The 12,745-nt window shown below is 34.1% G+C and overlaps 1 protein-coding gene across 4 annotated transcripts in view; it reads left to right on the forward strand.

Moving 5' to 3' along the window:
• LOC110370374 (acetylcholine receptor subunit alpha-like 1) overlaps positions 1-12,745 on the forward strand; it is a 216,998-nt gene that overhangs the window by 54,259 nt on the left and 149,994 nt on the right. The gene's annotated exons all lie outside the window — the stretch shown is intronic.

Raw genomic sequence — 12,745 nt, forward strand, 5'->3', positions numbered from 1 at the left:
AATTAACATTTCATAAATTCGATGTGCTAACATAACTAACATAACATAACAAACTATCATAGTTCTGGAGAAATGGTCGCAAGGTATTAAATTATGGTAAAAAAATTACCGGGTTTTCTGAAAATGTGAATGAAACAGGTACACAACAGTTATTAATATTTGCTTTATCCTTAAAAATAAAATGAAGTAATTCAACTGCTTACACAAAGAATAGGTGTAGTCTCTTTTTTTGTAACTATTGTTACACAATGAATAATAACTATTGATCTTCAGCTTAATAATATTCAAGAACGGAGGAAAATAACTTCTCCCACAGAACAACAAAATATGTCGTATTTACTGAAGGAAAAAGAATGCTGATTGAATGAACGTCAAGTGACAAGAACAGCGGTATTGAATTAGTACGACAGAATCAATGAATCAAAATGGCAAAGAATTTGTTGCGCAAAAAATGAGCGCGCATCAAACGTTTTTGAATTTAGGGCGTTTTGCATTTTTCTATGAGGTAATTAAGCGATAAAAATATAACGGATTAATAGGTAAAAATATGTTTGTGTGTCAAAGGAAAATCCTTTTTTTTACCGAGTGTGTCTGATTTACCTACATACAGTATTTTGAATTTTAAGATCCAAAAGCAGACCCTAATTTTTTGGCGGTACATATTTACATAAGAGTATGTTAAAATACCTAGTAAATGTTAAAATTTTCTTCTATATTTTTAGAAAAAAAAATCTTGCGTTTATTTGTTTTTATTTTTTAATTTCTTAATAGTAAGGTTTTTTACTATTCTTCTCCATTTTCTTTGATAGAGAAAGAAAAACACTATGGGTGATTATTTAGATGCAAAGTTACTTTCGTTAAACTTCTAGGTACACATCTTAAAAAAAAAAAACATTAACAATTCCAACCCTATGCACGTACATTTCAGAGTGTAGCATACTTAAATCGAGTCTCGATTCTTATCTAAAAGTTGCGAACTGAAGGTGTTACTTACTTCTGAAGTGTTTAAAGTGTATAAAAGTAGTTTTAGTGTAGCCCGAGTGCAACGTCAATAATGGTTTATACGTCTATTTTTATAGACTCCGATACTGGATAGAGCTACCCATTACATTTTGTACTGCTGTGATTTTTAACATTGTTGCCATATTGGAAAAACGAAGTTTCTCTTTGCATTTTATACAATGTTGACCAAGCGACACTATATTTTGGGACACCTAATTTTTAAACTATGGCGACTGCCAAGAATACCACAGCGAAAGTTCTGGTCTCAAGTAGAAAATTGAACGTAACAGGAAACTTAATTATTCCATCGGCCAATTCAGCAAAAACACTACTTCTATAATTTATTCGCTCCGATAACTCTGCGACGAACCAAATTTGGTGCAAGCGTAAGCCATGCACCACTTTTGACAGAGTGCCAACTTCGGAAACCGGTTCAGACCGGTTAAATTCGGATATAACCAGACCAATCCAATGTAACAATGCAAAACTTTGTGGATATAAAAACTATAAAAAAGGTTTTATTTAACTTTTGGAGTCGTTTCAAATTAATTTTTGGTAGTTATTTTTGGCAACATTGCGAATTTATTGTTGGTATTTAATGGTATTGGGGATAATGGAAAGTAATTTTCAAGTAGCATTTGGCTATTGTTTTCAAATTCTTTTTCCTATCTCTGTAGTCATAACATAATTTTGTAACTACGATTTTAACTTAGACGTACAAATGAGTTCTAAAACTATTATAGCTTACATCTTTGCTCAAACGACAAGTATGCCTGCGGATGAAATTGAGACCAAGCATTAGCAACAATTGTTCCGTCGTGACCGTTCTACGCTTGGGTGCAAATTCTGCCAACCGCAATCAACACATATTACCATTATTCCCGTTCCATGTGACACTACCCTATTTCACTTAACCAAGCTAACCTAAGTTCCACTTAACCACCAACATATTTATTTCAACCAAAATTCACGAGTAAACTACCAAAAAGTCTTCCCAGAACTCCATAAATCCAACTTAAGTTTACATTGACGTTTTTATATGAGCAGGAGCCTAAAGAGGGCTAATGAAAGTTAACTTGGATAGCGAACTTGGGTAGAACTTTGTTATTGGCCCATACTTCATGATTAGTCGGGAGCGAACGGGATCAAGACTGTCACAATAAAGATAAGATTTCATCAATTGGCCTTCTCAGAGATTATCCCAGTTTAGACAAAAGAATTTTCGTCTCGGATTTTTTTATTCGGCGCCCCAGTATTACGAAGCGAACTTAGTACGCCTGGAATTTATTTTTCGACGTCTAAGTTTCCTTTGAGCCATTGATGTTGAGAGTACTTATGTCTTTTTACGTTAAATAAATGACAGCCATTACTAACATTGGCGCTTTTAATGTTATCGTTAACGGCATGTGAAATTATCGCGTTAACTTAATTGCATTTCACTTCATAAAACGTAAAACGAGTTTGGAATTAATTCATAATTTAAAACAAATTGGATATCGCTTATGGTATTCAAAAAATGATACTAAGCGTAACAAATTAACAAGGCGTCACATACATTTTAAATACGTTTTTTTATTACTTGGAGGACGAGGAAAATTCCGTGAATTTATATAAAAAGCCGGTCCCATTTATTTCGTCTCATATCTTTAATGAATAGATCATGTTTTCTGAAGATATTATTTACGTTTTACAAATTGATGTCGGCACGGCATTTCAAAGCAGATATTTTAATTCGATGTATCTTTACGTGCGATGTAAATCAAAGCTAACACTTTTTCGCCTTTTGTACTTAGTTATCAAAGCTGTATTTTTGACTATTTACTAATTGGATTTCCTTTGGCTGAAAACATTCTTTATCGGATTCGTTTTAACATAGCTTACGTAAAGGGTCCTAAAATTTTTCAATGTCAAACGTTGTTAATCCCGTCTCCAGAACAAACGTAGCAAAACTTATTTCTACAGATTTCCGGAAAGTAAAACAGCGTTACTGTAAAGCTGGGTCCGAATATGGGGAGGTACCTAATTACGTCATCGGGTCTCCATGGCCGAAAGCCAGCGATGCGTGAACACCGGCCGACAGCAATTGTATCCATTGGACAGACGACTGTCGAATTTCATTCCTGCGACGTGTTAAAAATGTACTTTTTTCTACTCCAGTTCAAGCCACGCCGAATAATATTAAGGATTTTTATTGGAAAAGGTTATTGTTCCCAGGCGTGAGGCGGCTATTCGATTTTTGATTCGAATGCGGTTTAGGATACCATTACTTTGGAATGCAGGTGCGGGTTTTTCGCCATTTAATTTATTGTTATCGCTGCCATTTTTAGATTTAGAAAGACCAAAGTTATTATTGGAATTCTACCCACAAGCGTTCCTAAATTTAAGACACGTTATTAATTAAATTGGTCTTAAATGAATATCCTAGATATTTTGTCCAATTGTTTTGAAGCAATTTAAATAAGCTTCTCAAAAACATTTCTATTAAGGTTTATACGCCCTCAATCGTGACCTTATCATCAGATAATTAATTTCAAAGGTCAAGACTGAGACGATTCATCTCCAGTCATTTTTCCTGTCCGCCATTTTGTATGTTACCCACAAAGGTCTGTCAGAGGAATTTATTGAGATGTATAAGCCAAAGTGACGATTCCCAAGACTTATAGTTTGTCGTACATTTGTGTGGAAATGTCCTTTTTTACGTCAATCTAAATCTATTTGGGTTTGTAAATGTGTTTTGTAAGCCCTCTATTTTTTTCTTTTAGTGTTTGTTCCGCGAATGGTTAAAGGGTGATTGTTTGGTTTTTTACTTTCATTCTTGGTAGGGTTATTTTTGGAGTTATTTAACTTTTGGTGTGTGCTTTGTAAATTTTATTAGCAACAACTTATACATTCTAAATGAATCCCTAAATATTGGTTGTAAACTGGCTCGAATGCTAAAATGAAAATATTCACAATTCCTGTAACAGGTTATCGGAAAATGATAAATTCCTATTAAATTCCTACTTTCACTTACTAAATCTATTTGCAGCGATTTCCTCCCGGGAGGTATTTATGTCATAGACGGAATTTCTCCGCCTGTATTCCGGGAAATACTTTTTTCTTGCATTAGGGTTACATTGTAAAAGTGTCTATCTGAAATGAAATTATTTAAAATACGTAATCCTCGTTTAAAATTACACGTTAAAAAAATTTAAATTGGTAGCCGTAAAAACTGTAAACTTTGAAATAATATTATTCAAAAAGCGTTTCAAAGGACAAAAGAAAAACATCAGAGCTATTTTCTTCTATACCATTTACTTACATATTTATTTTAGTAAAAATAATTTCTAATTAGCAATAACCTATTTGTCTATACCTTGTACGAAGCTTCGTCTTCCCTAGCAAGGAAAACAACATAAACATACATACATGCTTTTGTTTTTCCGCTTGCTTACAATACTGTAACGGTTCAGTCAAGTGTAACCTAAGAATACTAGCTATTGCCTAAAGCATAGTTCGCTGTTTTCTACGGATGGTACCTACTTATTTTTTCTTAAGTTACTATTGCTTATGAAATTACTGATATACCTTTGTCTTTATATCCTTTTCTTCTCTCTTGTTTGTATCGTGTGTTTGATAAATAAATTAATATAGATAGACTATTTTAACACTACAAATATACACATTAAAATCACCTATTTATCCATACATATTCTTATGTATAGCCAGCCAAACCACCTCGTAACTAAAAGAATCAGTTTCATTCAACAGGCATGATATACCAAGTCACGTTGAGACACAATGGGCACCCCTGCTGTGGATTTTTATACACCTGGCGATGGTGGGGTCGTTGCACTCGACGGTGAATAAGAATGCCTACGATACACAGGGGTCGGCAAGTTGGCGGGTTGTGGGCATTTTAATAGTTTATGTATCTATATTTTTTGTAGGTATGTAGTAACGTAGGTGGATAATTAATGCAATGCTTAGGTATGTTGTTTTTTATCCCTTAAAAATGTATAATATATGTACATAAACACTCTCTTCCGCCAAGCGTTTCATCTGTGTCCCGTAGAAAATCTAATGCGTATGTGGATTAAAAGCCTGCCTTGATACATGACCTAGCCAAAATTAAAAAAATCTGTCCAGTAGTTTCTCAGATCAGAGAGATCAAAAAACCTCTTCAGCTTTAACATTAGTATAGACATAATATATGTAGTTACTCGCATATAAATACCTCCCTTATATCAGCAACTAACACACAGAAAATTTAAGTGTCTGTATGTCACAATCCTTTGAACGACGACCGTACGAAAATAGGATACGCTGCAAACACGTCTGCTTTAGAGCACTGAACCCCAGAGATATCTACTTAACATCTTGGAATCGGCTAAAAGAGCTAAGCTGTAAAAGCTCTCTTTTAAGAGCTCTTTTAAGCGATGATAATGAAGTGTTCGTAATTGTTGGTCTTTTGATTACTTAGCCATGTTTAGGGGGCTCGTGGCAACGTGTTATATGTAGCCACGAAAGTCATGATTGCTATCTGTGCCGGTTTTGATATTTTGTTAGAATGTGCTACGAGAATTCGTAGCGCTACGCAGACTTCGTAGTCGCAAAAAGCGTAGCATTTTAAATACGTGCTATTTGAAGTACAGTTTCCTTAAAACGTTTATTTATTTGTATACGTCGCATTAATTAAGTTAACTGTTTAAAAATCTCTTTATTAGTAAATAAATCCTTTTTCACATTAAATTCTTTATATAAAGAAGGCGTTCCATTAGTCATTGAATTTGCGAGGTCCAACCCTTCACCGCTGGTATTTCGATAATGAACAGAGGTCATTAATTAGGTGTTAGATCCTCGAAAGCTGGTGTCTTAGACTTTCTTTAAATACCTTTGGCCTTATTGAATAACTTGTTGAGTAGAAAATCGTGTCTCAATGAATTAAGATCTAATTTGAGCAGAATTTGATTTTTTTGTGACACTTTTAACTGGTCCATTTACAAAGAGGCGAGCTAATACATGCTGTTAGAAATTTCTAGCAGGACAGACGAAAAATAAACTACATCATTTATTTTACAAAAAAATATATTTTTCCGATAAATAGTAGTAAGCAAACACTTACGACATCGAGAGTACATAATCCTGAAATCTGAAAATCACTGAAAGGCATTTCGTAAGAGGTATTGACATTGTCGTACAAAAGAATACAGAGAACATAGAATTATTGTTTCTGGCGGCCATTTTGAAAAGAAAAATCCGATATACTGAAGGAAAATTGTAACGATAAAAGAAAATATTTCTGCCTAGGTTTTTAGGGTCAGATACTACTTATCAGTATTTTTATTGAATTTATTTTTCTTTCTTAGTAAAGTCGTGCCTAGAAATATTTAGTGCAGAAGATTAGAATGGAAGATTTTCATGCTGTAGCTAAATTAACAGTGTTATATTTATATAACTAAATAAATGTTTGCTATTACTCTACTGCTAAAAACCATTATGCTAATATACTGAAAATTCTATCAAACATTAGATATTTTCATCAAACTCTTGTCACACGTATTTAATCAAAACCAATGAAGTTTTTCCAGTTCCGTATAGAAATGAAATATCGTTTAATTATAATATTTAATTATAAAGTATTCAAAAAAAGGACACTAAAATTAAGAAGATGTAGTAGAAAAAATAAAGCACTGAATTTCGAAAAAAAAAAACGTAGCACTAAGGAATTCGGGCCTAAAATGCGAGAAAAAAAATACAAGCACAAGTTGATCCCAATATTTTAACATACCTCGGAATGACAAGTACTCAATGTTATTTCCTTGCCATTGGAAGTTACTACCGGTCTAATATAAAATTTATGAGCCATAAACCTTAGAACGGGTGTAATGTAAGAACCACCCACAAGATTGATTTATAAAAAATACTCACATTCAATTAAATTCGTTTTATGGTTCCTTAACATGCCTGGGGAAAGTCGTGGCTCTTTTTTGTATTTGTGGAAACTCGGAAGTAGTTTTATTCTTATTATATAATAATTTGTGGTAGCACGTTATGTCTTTCGCTTTAAATGTAACCACAATAAGTATAGTAATTAAGGAATTTTGGAATGGAATTCCTTCAAAATATCTTATTTTGGTATTTTCTTATTTTGGCTGCTGTTGTAATAATATAATTTGCAGTGACGCAATTTGTAATAGGATATTCCAAATTTGTACAAATTAACAATAAATTCCAATCCCTTAAGCAAGATATACAATAAATCAAAGCAATTAACCGCCCCAAACCGTATTTCAAAACGTACCGCAATAAAACCTATAGCAGGCAGAAGGAACGAGAAAATTCAAAGTCAAAGAACACCGTCATTACTTAAACTTTAATGTTACAACGTGGACTGTGCCTGTGAAACATTGCCACTTAGAAGGGGCTGAGAATTTCAATTTTAGGTCAGGCCTCCCTCGAAAGGGATTAGACAGGCTCCTCCGAGGCGCTATTACTACAACCCTTCACAAACAACGGATTCGTCCTTTTCTCCTATAAAAGTAAAATATGAGACGACTGCGTGACCTACTCGACGTTTCTGATCGCCTGGTATTTTGGTCGCCTTAATGGCTGGTGATTTTCAAGCTAAATGCGTTTTGAATTTTGTTGGCGGAATATTTAATTCTGTTGTAATTAGTTGTATTTCAAGTCAATAATTAAAGTTATTTTCATAATAAACAACGAACGCTGTTTGCAGTTTGCTGTAACACCAAAAATATATATTTCTCTCATTTTATCTGAGAAACTTGTGCCATTCCATAAATATGAGCGTCTTATTTCCGTTCGAAAGACACTAAATGTAACTAAGCCCTTGAATGCCGACTTTGAGAAGAAACACGTCGAAATATTGTCAGCACTGCGACTGTCCCAAGCAATGTTCAAGCAGATATTTTAAAAATGTCTGAAAGTAAACTGAAAATTCAATTTCCAGTACCATCGCCTTTCATAAGCTCAGATACTAAAAGACATTGGATAGGACACTAAGTCGTGGATCGCAACGTTGGATGTACGCGACAAATGTCAACTTTCGGCTTATTTTTTTGGAAATGCATTTAGTTCGTGTAGCGAGCTTTTAGTGCGCGGAGTCGCAATCGTTTTGAAAATAACTGCGTTTGACAAGGCTTTAAGTGTAAATGTAAGATATTTCGGGGCGTTTTGTTGCACTGGAAATTAGGAAAATGAAATATTTTGCGGTTTATTTACAGTTACTGAAATTCAAATAAAAAAAACTTGGGAATTATTAAGTATTTTTAACTCTTATTTTTTTTCTTTTTTTGTCATTGTTTGTGTGCAATACAATTTTGATTAGAAATAGGATTTAAAGTCTCAACAGATTTATATTGTCTCGTCGTAGCAATTTGAAAAATCCGTAGGCGTAGAACAAGGCTTAGGATATTTATAGTGGTCTTCCTACGCTCGACGCCTACCAGGCTAGCATAAACGCAGTAATTGGCGCAAGTCCAACTGTGGCCTTAAACATAAACTTAAGTTTTTGTTGGTTTATCTTTGTAGAGATTGCAAGGAGCAATGCGGCAGAATTATATTGTTGCCGAGTTATTTTTAGCTTCAGATATATGCGGATAAGTCATTTGGCCATATAAAATAAAACGTAACGAATAAATATCAAGACATTTTATATCATGAAAATTTTCAACAATATATCAGTATACATCTGCAAAAGTTCTCTTTATTACCGAAAACTACAACATTCTTCAATGCACTTATAAATTCAAAGAACAAAAGTCTTTTTAAAGTTTTGACTCCAATATGCCTTTTCGAATGGAAATTCCAATTCAAATGTTCAAATAGACCTGAAGTGAGTCTCCATTAGTCATTTCTTAGAAATTACTTCCAAAGTCCAACTTACGATTTATGCTTTAAAATACTTGAAGTCGGCGAGGCGTTGTAATAAGACCCCGTGGGTATGAATAACCTTTTGTTAGGCGATAAAAGAGTTTGAGTATTAATGTTAAATGTGAGAAAATCAATTTTAATGAGGCTTTAATGATAATATTCAAAAATAGCTTAGTTAAGCATATGTGTAAAAAAAGACAATAGCCTCAAATAAAATGAATCGAGCAAGAAATTTTTCATTATTACGACACAAAATTCAGAAAATGAGAAAACATTGTGACCAGACCATACTACGTCATACTTTACGAGAAGGGATTTAACGCGGGATCCTTAAAGAACATTGATCATCATTATTAAGTAATATACGTTAGTAACAAGTCAACAACCCCATAAACTCCTTCTAATCTCCCAATAAAGGACCAATTTTATCCAGACACGGATTTACGAGGGACCTCATGCGACGAAATAAATCAAAACACACGTGGCCTAGAAAAATAGAAAGAGCTGAGTAGAAAATTGTTGGGCTTAGTTCTCGTCATAAAATCCGATTACCTAGAAAGAAAAAAACAAGGTTAATAAACTAGAGTCACCTTCAATAATTCGTCACGGGTATCGTAGGGGCAGAATGCTGAGTCGTCGACAGCATATGTGGTGGTCGTAAAATGAGCAAGGAGCCCACGCTCCCTGCGATCGAATAACGCCAGGGTTGCAAGCTTAGACAGATTTATTGGAACACTTTCGATATTAAAATAGAGTTAATGTCATTACATTGTAAATGATGTGTGTTAACCTTGTTTTGATCTCAAAAGTTTGGGGTAAGCTATTTTTGGTGTTTTAGGAGGTGCTTATTGCCCACATTTAAGTAAATGAAATTATACTTTTTAAGTAAATAGAATATTCATTATAATACTTTATACTTTTGTGATTTATTATTATTCCTGAGACCTATTAAGTCAGTGCTATCAGACTTAAAATATGCAATATATTGTGAAGTAATTAATTTTATAAATTCGACATGCCCTCATTTTTAAATATGATATTCCCTTCAAGTTAATCTCATAGCAGTTCAATAGAAACCAGGCAACCCTGAGGTAAACGTTCTGGTCACGGCTTCTTTCAGTAATTTATTGCTTTTATTGACCGTTACCGCTGTTAAGTGCGGCCCTGGAGTTCTCTCAAACGTTTTCTCAAAGTATTAACTTGTTTTAATTTAGTGGTCGAGTTTTTGCGTGTGTAATAAAACATATCAGTACTTGAGAAACTTGTGGGAGTAGGTCGGAACTATTTATGGAAAGTTTTGGGAGTAGTAAAAGTTTCTGCCCTTTGGTGATGGAGTGAGTCATCGATCAGGTGGTCGAAATGGCGGATAGGAAAGTCTCTCTGTGTGGAATGAATGATGATATTGCTAAACAGATACAAGATATATTGATTTCTGACACTTACGCGAATATTAGACATTTAAATAAAACTACTTTTACGGATTTTATCGCGGTTATATTAATGACCCCGAGACCATGGATGCTGTAAATGATTCGAAACGTCGGGATTAAATAATATTAAGATAACCGTGAAAAAATTCGTAAAAGTAGTTTTATTTAAAAGACACACATATGTATAACGCACACGATACTTTTTGAAGTAATTTGGTGTTTTTGTTGTTTTTAAAGGTCTCGGTCAACACTATTAGCTAGCAGACTAGGACTGTTATGTCTTTAAAAAGTTACGTAACTAAAGGAAATTTTATTTTTATCTCCACTAAACAACTGCACACTGCGTTAACTCCATTCAAAACTTGGACATAGTAACACCTTGCTTCGTAAACTGCACAGTGGGCCATCAAATTTAACTGCCGCTCTATAGGGACACAAACTGGATTTTATCACCCCTAACGTGCGCATACGGCTCGAAATAGCTCCCTGAGCGATCCAAACTAGTAAGTAAACTAAACTTATTCAGATTTATAACTCAGATATCTGTTTAGAATAACTATGTTGAAGTTAGACGTTGCATTCAAAATGATCAGCCGTTTTCGTCAATGTCTCTGTCGAAATCTGAGTTTGTAATGTTAATACTAGTCCAACTTGACAGTTTTTTTTTGTACATTTTAGGTTAACTGCAATGGAAAGCTGTTTCTCATTAATAAGCTCTCACAGCGATTCATGTGTCCTGTACCTTACTAAGATATTGTTAGACAAGCCATCACTGTCCCTTTGTTCCATTGCCAGATAAAGTGAGCTCAATACTACATACAAACATCTATACTAAGAAAGCATCTTGTAAACACGATGTGTATATGTGTGTGTGTATACTCCCACTACACTAACCCGTCTACAAATCAACATTTCAGATCAAAGGCTCTCTCAATCCAACAATAAACTTCAAAAACAACATCAGCCCAAATGTAATCCCCATCAAAGTTTATTTCGTTTCGATACCAAAAGATTTAGGGCTTGGACAAATATTTTGTTGATACGTACGTACAGATAGGTTTTATCACATTGCCGACATGTGTTGGAGTCATAAGCCGAGGAAAGTAGCAGTGAGCGCCAAGCCTATAAGGCGACGGTCAGTCCCAACTATTTATTGTTGGTCTCTAATAGTTTATTGCAGATCTTTTATCGTGATATATTGCTTACTTTGCTAGTTCTGAAACGAAAGTTTTAGTGCGTGTGTTTGGCCTTTGTTGTTTTTTTTCGTTTTTGTTATTATCTGAGACTGTATTGTTAGTAGCTTTTAGCAAATTACCATAATTACAAAGGGAAAAATAATAAGTTTTTACTTCGCAAAATAGCGTAGAGGAGCGGAGATGTTTTCTATTTTGTTAAAAAGCTGGACCGCTTCGCTCCGTTTTGGCCGAGTCTAGACTTAAAATGCCTTATAACTTATTAGGAACGACTTGACCGTTTTTTCTGCAAATATTATAAAATTACAATAACCAACAATTAGTTAGAAAATCCAAGTCTCCATTTCACATCTAGACTAAGCAAGTAAGCTTATAAGATTGCTACTTGCATCACTTGGGCTATGCGATAGCGTTTAGGTTAATCCCTTTACTGCGGAGTACATTATTGTACCTGAGTTGAGATCTGGACCCGATTTTAAGAGGATATCTTTAATAAACAAGTTCAAAAAAAGTTATGCATTAAAACATTCAAACTAGACCGTTTTTATTCCCAAAATTTAACAGTATTTCCATTTGTTTCAGTTAGCTCTAAGTGTTAGTTTTCCATGCCTACAATATACAAACCAGCATACAAACAATTATATTTTCCACTTCGAAACAGTTCTTACGTACACGCTTGAACCTTTGTACCCGCCTCAAAGATAGTCCAATTACGCATTTACACAAAAAAAAAGTCAGATATTCACAAAAGGATCTTATCTAAGTAACGTTTTAGAAGTTCAAAAGGGACGTCGCATTTTAAATCTATTGCTAAAAATTATACATGGAATTATTCATTTAAAAGGCCGGACGAATGAAATGTTAAATTTTTTCCTCGGTCCCTTAGGGAATGGCTTTTCATCTTTCCTTCTTATCTCTTAAATAATTAAAATTTGAGCGGCCTCTCCGTATCGGTGTTCGGATTCTGGGCATTATCACTTTTTTACATGTTTTGGGATGTGAATGGAGCATTATGAAGTCTCCATTCTCTTTTTTTGTTAAAGGTTATTCGATGTAATGAGGCGAGCTTAAAGGATATTTTGGCTTTCGTTTTATGTTTAATTGTGTAGAATAAATGTGGAGAAAGAATATATTAATCCGTCTTATTATATTTGAAAATACAATTGAAATGCTCAAGTAACTGGGTTGAGGAGGTTAAAAACCTGGATCTCAACTGCATCTGGTTAGAACCTCAGCATAGTTGGA

This window comes from Helicoverpa armigera, chromosome 17 (genome assembly GCF_030705265.1).
Source record: "Helicoverpa armigera isolate CAAS_96S chromosome 17, ASM3070526v1, whole genome shotgun sequence".
Lineage (NCBI taxonomy): Eukaryota > Metazoa > Arthropoda > Insecta > Lepidoptera > Noctuidae > Helicoverpa > Helicoverpa armigera.